The sequence below is a fragment of the Centrocercus urophasianus genome, unplaced genomic scaffold, assembly GCF_019232065.1.
Source record: "Centrocercus urophasianus isolate 14NV4802_14NV808 unplaced genomic scaffold, USGS_Curo_1.0 seq_15, whole genome shotgun sequence".
Lineage (NCBI taxonomy): Eukaryota > Metazoa > Chordata > Aves > Galliformes > Phasianidae > Centrocercus > Centrocercus urophasianus.
In genome coordinates, this window is record NW_024884697.1 from 18,211,673 (window position 1) to 18,225,101 (window position 13,429).

Genomic DNA, 13,429 nt, shown 5'->3' on the forward strand with positions numbered 1-13,429 from the left:
GTTGATGCATTCGCTGGCAGTGGAAGTCAGCCTAGTGATTAAAAATGCCATCTCACATCTTGTCTCTATTCTGCTCTCTTAAAAGCCTCAGATAGCTGAAATGAATCTAGTCCCAAGTGACTTGTGAATCCTGAACAGAAATGAGTGCTTTGCACCTCTCAAAAGGGGGATTTGGAGTTTTACAGCATTGTACAGCTGGCTTGGTCTGAGCACTTCTGGCTTCTGCTTTTGGTATTGCATGTAATACAACCAACCTTAAAAAAATATTTAGATTTTATACTCAGTCTGACTCACAATGTATTTGCATCTTGGTGCATGATCACTCTGGCTACTCCACTGGGACAGTCACTGTCTCACAGCAATCTCCTTATCTCAGTATTGAAGAGGATTTGTCTGCTCTTCATTAGCCAAGGTCAAATAGGACTAATGCATGGAAGATTTGTACCTCATTAACATTATCTTTATTGCCATTATTTCACAAGCTAACAAAACAAAAAAGAATTATTCCCCTGTTACTCCCAAACATTCTCACCCTTCTCATTAGTATTGGCACAACCTTTTTCTCTAGGGCAGCTCAGATCTTAGTTCTTGAAGGAAAGGCTGACAGCAGCAAAATTATAGTACCAAGAGAGACAGGCAGAAAACACTCTCCTGATTTATAATCAGATTCTCTTATTGTAACGAGCATTTCCTCATTGCTGGGCTACTTAGATCTGTTCATGTAATTTGTCATTTGCTAGAAACTACTTCTCATTCTAGCTGACAAACAAGGGCGTTTTGCCTCCCTATATTTAGTTAAGAATTTTAACTGCCAAATTCTGTGAAAGATATTTTGGGGTGGTATTTAAATTCACCTCTTAATAAAAACGAAGTATTTTTCTGAAGGTTGCCATTGACCTCTGCAGGAATGATCTATCTTGCATCTCTGAGAGGCAGGCAAAAAAAGAAAGATTTCAGGGACAAAATGTGACACAGAAATTCAGATGTTCTATATTCTTAGTGTGCTTTCCATATGAACTTTGGGCATATTTACAATTCACTCATATTAAAATGTATCCAAGGAATAAATCTAAGGTATTGTCAGCTTTAGTGCAGGCAAACTTTGAATTAACGGATATCACATAAAGAGAGTTTTTTAGGGAAATGCAGCTGGGCAAAACCACCTGGCCATCGGAGGATTTTGCTAGTTTCCTTTGATTTTTAGATTCCCACAAGCAAAATCTAACAAGACACTAGATCAAGCTAACATATATACAGGCACAAATACAGGTTCCTGTTACCTAACTGTGATACCTGCGTTCAGATAATGGAGATATTGAATATTCAGCTACAATTAGCTGAAGTCAAATGTGTTTCTTTCAGGTAGAGTCAGAAGCAATCTGGGACTCGTCTTACTGCTTTAATCAGTTAAATAGTCATCTCCAGAGAGTGATTCTTTCAAGTGAACTTAGCACAGCATGTAAGATAAGATAGATCACCCTCTTTAGGTGCCAGTCTCATTGACTGTGAGAGGATCTTCCTGATTTGCTTCCCCATATTAGATTTCCCTGACAGAAACCTAAATCTCTAACTTTGGCACTAGCAATGGTTTACACATCAACAGATTTCAGGTGCCCAAGGGTCTAGTTTCCTTTGTTCTTTTCATGGCAAGAGAAGGAAATGCGGAACACCTAGCTTAGACGCCAGCTTTGCTCACACTGTTGCTTCTTTTTGCTCCTTACCTACAAGCAAAAAACAAAATAATTCAGGGGAGCATTCTGTGGGCAAACATTTGTGTGAGACATTCTTACAGTACAGTGGAGACATTTAATAAGGTTCCTCTCTAGGAAAAACAACCTCAGTGCAACAAGATTCCAGCTCAGCAGTGTACTTAAATTTGAAACTCGGAAAACTAAGTATATAAATCCACTGCTCTCCTGACAAGGCCTCAGAATGTGCTTGAATTTCTTCAATAAGAAAGCATAAGAAGGGATATATGCATAATTTATGCAAAGCCATATGTGATGTCTGTTCATAGAGTGAGAGATGATCTATTTCTATGTCCTGTTTCACTAAGCAAGATAGCTGAGGATAAAACCACTGGCTCATCTCCTGATACAAATAAACTAAATGATTTCTGAGTGCAGTGGAGGTTTCATTGAGCCAGGTACAACATGGCCCTACTCAGTAACTTCCACAGATCTGACAGATAACAGCCCTCTGATAACCTCACTCTCCTAATGCTTCAACTCAGATCTGCTCTTACAGTAAGACTTTCAATCCCACAGAGCACACACAACTGCAGGGTTTGGTCTTGTCATTGTGTAATTCTCTTGCTGTCACATATAAATAAATGGGCAAATGTTATAAATAAAGGTCAACTGGAATGCAAAGCTGTAGCTGCCTAGCCAGCATTTTATAAAAGCCTTATCCCATTTACCCTCCAGCTTGTTTTTCTTGTGAGAGGGTTCAACAGATTATGTGACTCCTGAGTACAAGTTATAACTTGGGGGTGATTATTCTGTCCTTTTATCACTGTCATTTGCAAGAATCCAAAGGCAGAAGATGGCAAAATAAATTTTAATGTATAATCTTTATTTTTCATAACATAAAATGCAGTCTATGAAAGCAGGAAGGAGTCTACAACTGATGTGAATAACTGACACAGTTTCCACACCGCTTTCTTAATTGGAAAGCAGACAATTGGCAAGGGAAAGACAGAATACCAGAAGTAAAAGGAATATATGACAGAATCCAGTGAGGACAAAAATTCATTTGATTTTTTTTTTTTATTTGTTGTTGTTTTTTTCCATCTTGACTGACTTAACGTCACCTAACTGACTGGTAATTTGACTATAGAGCTGACTGAAATAACTTTTATTTGACTCTCCTCCCAGCTCCTTCAAGAAGCACTCGGAAATGGCAATGTTTCCTTGCAGCTACAAAAATTGTATTAATCCACTCAGGAGAAATGGTTTATCCAACACTGACAGCCTGTCATGTCCTTATTTGACCTCATCAACTGCTGTTGTAGGGGACTGTCAGAGGAATCAATCAGTGTCTCTATGATTGATTATAGTATTGATTTTATTCTTCTTCTTCCTATTATTAAAAAAAAAAAAAAAAAAAGTGAAAACCCCAAACCAAATGATCCATCTTACCATCTACAAAAACATTTTAGAAGTTTTTTTACAAAGGTTCTGATCCCTTCACAAGAATACATGGATATAGAGTGCCAAAGACTGAACAGATATTGAGAATTTGTGCTTCACATCAGATTTTGGCCTGCTTAGTTTTCTGCAGCCTACTGCACTCCACTGCCAATATGCAACAGTCCTTTCTTGCAGGAGAACATCTTACGCAGTCTTTCATTATATACTGAGAAAAAGCAAAGCAGACTCTAAACCTAGAAAAAGGATGACAATTTTCATGTCTGCAGAATAGCATAAATGGTCTTATAAATATTATTGAACATAATAAGTAATAACAGTTTATTTGCTATCCCAGTGATTGTAAAAAATGTGGTGGTTTTTTTGTTTTGTTTTGTTTTGTTTTTCATTATTGTTTGCTTTATTCACAGTATTCATGATTGATATTTAAAAAGTTTGTCTAAAACCTGGTGGTCGTTTTCCCCTAATAAATGTTCTGCAGCTCTTACATACAACTGATTTGTATATCATGTAATTAAAAACAGTGCAAGACATGCGAGCTTAAAAGGTATCTGCAGAGATTATCTGGACCTCTCATTTTCATTTGTGCAGGAAGAACACAAGTAGCTGTGAATCACGTAGGGTTTCCACTGAAAAGTACTTTGACTGTTTTTATTTAAAAGCTGTACCCATTGGTACAGTTCTAGTGACTCTGGGAAGATCAACAATTAAGACAGGATTTAAAAATAATTCAGTATTTTCTACATTTTACATTAATTATGAGAATGAAAAGTAATAATGTTAAAGGATTACAGTCATTTTACATACAGATAACTGTATGTGGAACTTTCTGATAAATAAAAGGAAATTTTGCAGTTGAGTTTGAGACATCAGAATCACGTATCTCTTATAAAGTGGAAAAACACACTTTAGACAAAAATGTTGGTTTGAATTTTTGACCTATGTTAAAAGAAAGGATAAAATGAAAACATATAACTGTTCATGGATTATTTTCTAATCTTCATTACCACTCCTAAAAAGAAACCTCTGCCCTTCCCTAGAAGAGCTAAAAGAGACTCATAGACACATAACGCATCAGTTTAAGCGAGAGATTTCAAAAGTGTGTGAAAAACAATGTCTGAAGCTAGTACTCTGATGCAACAAAGTTTCAAGGAATTAGTATTTTAACATATAAAGTAAAGTTTATTCAGTGTTTTGATACAGTTTAAATTCATTTTGCAACACAACTTCGATAAAACTAGAGCTTTAATCGTGCCCAAACCATGGCACACGATAGTGTAAGTTTTCCTCTCCAAAATATAAACATTAAGCAACTCAGGACATCATCATTTAAAAAGACAAACAATCATCTGCTCTCATTGGCACTAATGAGGCTTTCCTGTTACACTAGCAGTTGTATCAAATATGGCAGTTTAGACCCTTGACAGAATGAATGCCTCTAGATTTCAGCAGGGGATTAATATTGATTTTTCCTTTGAAGTCTTAAAAGCTCGTGAGAAACAGCCCACATCATTCAGAAGAATAAAAATGATCATCTCCAAAACACTTGGTTGTGTTGACAGACATGCTAGCAATTTTTACTACTACACAGCTAATTTTCCCAGAAGGAGACATGTGAAACAGTACAAAATATGGGAAAGTCATAGCAGTTAACATAGAAGTTGTAAGAAAAAAAAACAAAAATGCCCCTACTATTTTGAATTACACTGAAATATAAAATATTAGCTATATAAATAGACTCAATGAATTGATGATAATGCAGGATGCTGTCATTACAGCTGATATTTCTCTTGCTGGACCCAGATCAAGGCTCCAAACAGCAAAGCTGTTGTGAGGACTTGGGAGTCACCTGGGAAGCAACCTGTTTCTAACCTATCTTCATTCAACTAGTTTCTTGAAACTTGCATGCAAAGTCATCACAAAGACAGCAAGAGTGACAGCTGAGTAATATAAGCCCCCAAGTGAATTAACATATAGGAAACTGGGTAAGACACACCATCGTTCTCAAATGAAGACATTTAAATAGGTATATAAAGACTTGGGTGGCAAAAATGAAGATATTTCTTCTGTTCAGTTTATAGCCATCAACTGTCTATAATTGGTATTTGCAAGATCACATTTGTATGGAAGAGAGCTAAAAATAGGCTATCTAGTTAAAAATAGAAACCTAGCTTACACTTCTTTGCTGTTTAAATTTTTCCTGCGGACATTAAACTGAGCCAGCAGTGCCCTGACAGCAAAGATGGCCCACGGCCTCTTGAGCTGCATCAACAAAGCAGAGCCATGACATCAAGGAATCATATCCCCCCACTCTCAGCACTCCTTAGGTCATAGCCAGAGCGCTGTGCTCAGATTCTGTTGCTCAGTACAAGACAGGCATCAGTAGAGAGGAGCAAGTTTAGCACAGGGCTGTCACATGGGCTGGAAGCTGGAGCACTTGAGAAAAGAGGCTCGTCCAGACAGAAAGCAATGGCTCTAAGGGGACTAAAGAGCAACCCTCCAGTACTTGTAGGGTAGTCATGGGAAGAGAGACAGCAGGATGTGGTGGGCAGAAAAGAGACATTGTATGTAAACTGAAACAAGAGAGGTTCAGACTTGATGTCATTTTTCTTCACGAGGACAGGCAAGCACTGAAAAAGATTTCCGTTGGGGATGAACTCTCCTTTCTATGCTTGGGAGTTTTTGAGATCCAACTGAATAAGGCCTTGAGACATCTGGATCTGACCACCAGCTGGCTACTCCTGAGGTCACATTCAGCTTGAACTACTTCATGGTCTTCTTGTCCTCTCCATTGAGCACCTCAGCAGTGATTTTCAGGCCTGAATCCAGACCAGTTACTCGAGTGGGTGCCAGTCCACCCACTTCGAAAGCTATCACCTGTAACTGGTCATATTTTACATGTTTTCCCCACATCACCTTCCCCCCACAAACAGGCTTATATGTTCCTGCATCACTATACCGTAACCTGAGGCCCTTGCCCCACCCTAGTCCTATCTGGTGGGGCCATGTAAACAGTAGAAAGTCACCTGCAGGATTCCAGGGCTGGAACATTGTTATGGCTCTATACTGAATCCAGAAATCCTACTGTTTCGAACCCCTGAAAGGGGCTGTTGTCTTAGCTTCATAATCTTGCTGGGTAGGTTTTCCAGAAATTGTGTGCATGAACACTATGAATGAACAAAGTCAACCCAAAATATATCCTGCTTATGCCTTGCTTTACCTATGATAGCCATTGTAATAAAAATTCACTTCATCATCCTGGTTACCTTCAAAGTAGCAAAACAGAAATGCCTGCAAATCTGCAGACAGAAGCCTAAGGTCTTGTAAATAATAAAGGTATGCAAAAGCGCATGCACTCCATGATCTGACACAATTCTTGTTTGCATAACCATGGACTATTTTGTTTGCTGAAAAAAGTTGCTAATGGCAGTGCAAAAAATAATAATTAAAAAAAAACTAGACAGATTGATTACTAACATATATGTGAATAAAATACATATAGATATTACACAGTGTTAATTCTAAAAAGCTTGTGTTTCTACAGCACTGACATTTTATATAGCATAGAACCTAGTGAAACAATCTTACACTGAGAACCATGCAGGCTGTCTTCTGACTATAAAAGTATTTTTGGCTTTGGTAAGACTTTTTTTCAAATACTGTCTTTCACTTGCATGAATCACCACACAGGACTGGAGCTTTGCTTTTCTGCTTCCTGTAACATATTACTTCGATTTTGGAAAAAATATTCCCTCTACATTTGACCACGTGAAACATTGCATAATATTATTTTTATTGTTATTATATGCATAATAAAAATATTATGCATATTCCAGTCATAAGAGGTGGCAAATAAAATTTGCATCCTTAAGAGAGATGCACAGTCTCTGAAGGTAAAAAAAAAATACTATAATAAACAATCTATCTGCCTGAGATATAACAGATGATATTTTCACCAGAACAATTTTCATAAAACTATTTATAATCGTGTCAACTGCTCAGTTTCAAGAATATTAGTAATCCCTTGAATATAAAGTTTTCAAATAAAGCAAAACAGAGGCATGCTTAGTAAATTTTAAATTGATCTGAAAGTTCAATACAAAATAACAAACTCTACAGAAGCAAGCTTTTCATGATTTTTTGTAACTAAATAGTAATAGCATACTGTAATAGCATACTGTAAATAGCATAGACACCAGGAGAAGGCATTTTTTGCAATTGTTTTCTTAATGCTGCTTATTTTTGTTTTAAATCTTGTGATTCAGAGAATGGCACTTTCCACCCACCAAATAATGAATATAAAATCATACTTGTGGATTTTTCACATCTTTTCACGTTTTCTTTTCCTGCTCTCCCCTCTCAGTGAGAATCTCAGATTCACAGCTGGAAATTCTATGTTGCAGACTCATCTCAAAAAAGATAAGTGCAAGCATCTTTGGCTGAATTGCTGTAACACATCAGAGCAGTGTTAGAAAATACAGTCCTCAACTGCCAGCTGTTCTTTGAAGGAATAGAACCTCAGCACAGTAGCCCTGCCCAACACTGCCTGAGGAATACCCTTCTGCGCAATAATGTCTAGATAGATATATTGACAATCAGGAAAAAATGTCTTTGCATGATAATATTACCAGCTTGGAAGAAACATCTACTCTAAAGAACGATAAACTTGACAGCTTTACACCATCTGGCACCAAAAGCAATTAAATCTGATTCAATTTCTAAACTATACCATTTGTATTTGGCTTTACAAGGAAAAATAAAACCTTTTCCACGCTGTCAAAAAAAATGAAGTCAGTTCTTTTAAGTAAAGTACAGAAAGCAATTTTTTAAAGAGATAAGTGCATTCTGCAATGTGTGAGATTTTTTTCTTGGAGCCTGTAATGCACTGTAGTTATCACCACTCTCTATGTGTGCTAAAGTTTTCCTCGAATGGGAACATGATCTTCACTGGAAAGCATCAAAAGTAACCCCAAACATTATTAATTACTATATAATATTGTAGTGCAGTTAATTACATAATTTTAGATTTCCAGACTATTTCAAATAAGAAATGAAATGAGTGACTAAAGAGAATTTAGAATTTAAAACAAGCATTTCTATGCATTTTTGAATGCTGCAAGAGATTAGAGAGGTTCTTCTCTTAGTTACACCAACCATTGCTTCAGATGCTCTCATCATTACCATCATTACCATCAAAGCAGAGTGAGATTTTAAAAGGGAAATTCTTCTCCCTGTGCCCCACCCTGGTTTGTATTGATGAGCAGGAAGACAGTGACTTCACCTTACTAGTACAGATCAAGTGTACTCAAAGAGTTTTATCAAATCTATTTTGAGTAAACTGTTACACTTGTAGTCTATTCAGTACTCATATTGATATAATTCACATATACTACTAGAGGTAGAGCAGAAATTCAGGATTTTGCTGACCTATAAAAAAGTCCATAATATTTAATATCATAAATAAATGCAGGAAAGTAGGGAGGACTGTTTTATTTTGTTTCAAAACAGAGATGGTAAATGATTACTGGATTTTTTGGAACAAAACATATCACATCTTTTCTGTGGGAATTTATACTTGAATATTAGTCCACTGTACCAAAGAGAATAAATGGCAAGTGCAGCTTCCCAGAATCTGTACTTTCTTGACAACATATCTCAAGTATTAACATTCTTCATGAAGTCTTTTTACAATCTAGGAATGGACAGGCTGAACCATTATGCCTGCAGTTCTTTTCTTGCAACCTCTGTGTGTCTGGAATACACAATTACTGTCTTTACATTTGTAGTCAAGAAAAGTTATTTTTAAGGCTGACTTAAAATTTTTAAGTTATAGCTAGAAAGTAGATGGTATTTTCTGTCTTGTGCTAGTGTTGCAGTTATAGTATGTATATACATATATTTCAGATTTCAGTTGATTCATTCTCTTCAGAGTTTTATTTTTCTTGTTTATCTACTACTAGCCCTTCTTTAGAGATATTCCAATGAGTTAAAAAATCTTCCACCTACATGGAGAGTGTATATGAATGCTGAAAATAAATTAGATATAATATAGGACAAACTTAAAAATATATCAGATATGACATAAGTTATGACCATGAACTAAATATCCAAACAGGGAAAATGAATTTTCCCCACCCTTCCAGATTTTATTAATACTGTCAGCTAAGCTTGCTCAAATAAAAGACATCAAACCTGCTGCCTAATTTATCCATTCTGATCCCTCTCTAAAGATGCAAGTCTCTCTTCTCTGCATCGTATCTTATCCAGTCAAAGGCAGTGTTACCTAAATTGTGTGCGTGTCCTTTTGTATTTCTGTGATGTAATCCCAGCAGTCTTTGCAGTAGCTACTGGAACCATCTGGATGAGAGAACTGACTACTGTGTTCAGTTTTAGTCCCCTCAGTACAAGGAAGATATTGAAACCCTGGAGCATGTCCAGAGAAGGACAACAAAGCTGATGAAGGGTCTGGAACACTGAAGGAAGTGTTCTCAGTGGAACTTCTAAATAGACAGCAGGCTTTGGTAAGTTATCTAAATTTGCCACCCAAATGTGGCAATTGAGTATTTCTGTTTAAGGTGTCATGGAAATGCACACAAAGAAGTACAGCTCCATATTGTATCAGTATTGTCAATCCCACGTATTTAAACAAGAAAGAAAAGGCCATCCTGTAAATTAATAAGCTGTAACCTTCTTTAGGAATATATTAAATGCTGTACTTTCATTCCCTAATTTAGAGCTGAGTTAAAATAAAGGATAAGCCATACTCGGGTATTCCACGGTCATGCAAGCTTGCTGCTTGATGCCTATTATGTTAATTCAGCAATGTTTGTTTTGTTCTGTTTTGTTTTCTCCCTCAGCACATTGAAAGTGTTCCATTCAAAACTGTTACTATAGGGACACTATGGTAACATCTAAAATTTTGTTTTCTTTTGGATAAAAATATCAGAAAATTGACGGATAAGTTGTTTAGGTAGAACAATAGGGCATTTGATATATAATCTGCTAGCACTTAATAAGAAGTATTCCAAGTAATGGCACAGCATTATTATCATATCACTTAGTAAAATGGCAGCAAATTATTGCATTATTCACATCTCGTTGGGTCCATGCTATTATCACAGAGATGCCTTTAAAGATGACATTTAACATACTCCTTTTACACAGTAAAGTGGTTAAAAGCACATTCTAATTTTAAAATGTTTCTGATCCCTTGACAGCTTACTCAAGCATTCTGTGGGCCCCCCGCCTCTCCAGTTCTTAACTACAGCTCTAAAACTTCTTATAATTATGAACATTGCAGTCACACTAAATTAGACTGACAGATGAAATACTGATTACTAAGGACTTATTAAGGACTACTTTGCAACCAATTATTCTGACATTTGACTTGATTTGACAGTTGAATTGAGTTGAAGATTCCTCCAAAACAGTAGAGAAGAATTTAATTTATATTCTCATAATTTTAAGATAATTGTTCAAGACAGATTCATTAATACACCACTACAAAATTTATCTTGGAGCATCATGATTCAAGTGATAGACAAATCGTAAAAACGTGGGGTCTTAAACATGAATGTAGTCTATTCTCTCATATTTTCAGATTTGGCAACTGCCACCATAGTGTCACTTGCATAAGAAAAAGCATTTTACCGCCAGCTTCCAGGAATTTTCACTGACCATTAAACTGAGAAAAATATATATATATTTACAAATTGTTAAATATTTTTCCTGTAAAGTGATCAAACTCATTAAATGAGATTATATCCAATTTCCAGTGTTGTAACGTTGCTGTACAATTAAATGCAAATTTACTGTCATTACATTGTTTCCCAGTAATTTCTAAAATGTTTCTGCAATTTAGTGCATTTCACCTGGAAATTCTTTGAAACACCTACTCCATCTTTTTTTAAATTTGCAAATAAGAATTAGCAGAAAGACATTACCCCTTACTTTAAACACAGTGAGTATAATTTCAGAGAACAAAGTTTGCTTTAACAAATGTTGACAAATATTGATTACCAAGAAATCCACTTTTCCGAAAGATCTGGAGAGATACATATATAGAAAATGAAGAGAGGAATTTATTGTGCCAATTAACTGGATAAATAAAGGATAAAGCCCAACAACTTCCCAGCCACCAAGAAATGAATGAAGCATTTTCAAAGCATTTTTAACGCTACTTTAAGATATAGGAAACTTCACCAATCTGTCACAAATTCATATACTAATGACAAATATCATAGGTAGAGCTTACTTATTTTTGTTCTTGATTATCACCTTTATTAACTGTGCTCTATTCCACAGAAAAAATTAATTAAGTCACATTCAAAACCACGATTCTGCTCCTTGTAAGGTATCAATTTCCCTGTGGATTTCCTAGACCAAAACAATATGAGAAATGAACTGAAGGTTAGGACTACTGTAGAAATGAAAACACACACACCACACGCACAAAAAAAATATAAAAATCCAGATGTCATTGACACAACAAACAGAAATAAAACTTGTCAGAATTTGATGCATATATTTATTACTCTTTGGTTTTAAATATAATTGGTTTCATAGGGCTTTTTGTTTCTGCAAGTTGGGTAGGACATAAGTATCAAAATGGCAGGGTTTTTTCTTATGATGGCATTTCAGTCCTTTCATTTCTTGTCTCAGGAGTAAACCAATAAACAGAAATGAATGTGTTCTTCTTTAATAATAGAAGTAGCCATATCTTTTTTCCAAAATATTTGGCTGGTAATATGACTCTAATCTGCTAAGCTTTTTCAAAGCATCAGAACAAAATCATAGAATCCTTAGAATTGGAAGAGACCATTAAAGGTCATCTAGTCCAACTCCCCTGCAGTGAACAGGGACATCTAGAGTTAGATGAGATTGCTCAGGGCCTGATCCAGCCTTGCCTTGAAAGTCTCCAGGGATGCAGCATCAGCTACATCTCTGAGCAACCTGTTCCAGTGCCTCACCACTCACTGTAAAAGACTTCTCCTTATATCTTATGTAAACCTACCCTCCTAATCTTGAAGTCATTTGCTCTTGTTTTATCACAACAGATTCTGCTAAAAAGTCTTTTACCTTCTTTCCTCTACCTCTCCTTTAGATACTGAAAGGCTGCTATCAGGTCACCTCTCTTCTACAGTCTTAGCCCCAGCTCTCTCAGTCTGTCCTCATAGGAGAGGCTGTCCATCCCTTGGATTATTCTTCTGATGCATTCCAACAGGTTCATGTCTCTCCTGTACTGAGGACTCCACATCTGGATGCAGTACTCCAGATGATGCCTCACCAGAGCAGGGGGGCAGGATCACTTCCCTTGACCTGCTGGCCAAACATCTTTTGATGCAGCCCAGGATAGGGTTGGCTTTCTGGGCTGTGAGGGCACCTTGCTGACTCATGTCCAGCTTCCCATCCACCAGTATCCCCAGGCCTTTTTCAGCAGGGTTCACTCAATTCTTTCATCCACCAGGTTGTACTGGTAGTGCATGTTGTCTTGATCCAGACTTTGTAGTTGGATTTGTTGATCATCATGAGATTCACCTGAGCCCACTGCTCAAGCCTGTCTGGGTCCCTCTGCATGGCATCCCGTCCCTCTGGTGTGTCAACCACACCCCACAGACTGATGTAATCTGTATACTTGCTGAGGGTGCACTTCAGTCCAATGTCAATATCTTTAAACTAAAATTGTCCAAGAAGACTGAACCACACTTTAAATTCTGCAAAAGTGTTCTATATAATAGTTGGGTTTTTCTGACAGATAAATGTGAGACATCATAAATGTCACTGCCTGTGTTAAAAACACAGACTCTCAGTGAAAGGATTTCAGTTTCTGAATCTGTCATTCGCACACCTTTATGAAAATTGAACAGAAAAGGATGAGTGGGTGCAGATTGAAAGTCTGATTGCTGCAAATTAATTATTTTGAGTGAAAATCATTTCTGGAGTAAAATAAAAATCATTTAAACTGCCAGTATCTAAGTGAAAAAAAATTGTTTTTCATGCCATAGTGTATTTCATCATTTACATAGTAAAATTGGATTATTTTCATTTACTTCTTATTCTCAGAAACCAATTCTGTTCTTTGGAAAACAGAATGCTATCACATCTGTAAACAAATGTCTTATCTAGAATTTCATAGATTCATAGAATCATTTAAGTTGGAAAAGACCTCTCAGATCACCTAGTCTAACTATCTACCTGCCACCAATAATGTTCACTAAACCACATCCCTAAGTGTTATATCTTCCTTTTCCTTAAACACCTCCAGGAACAGTGACTCTGTG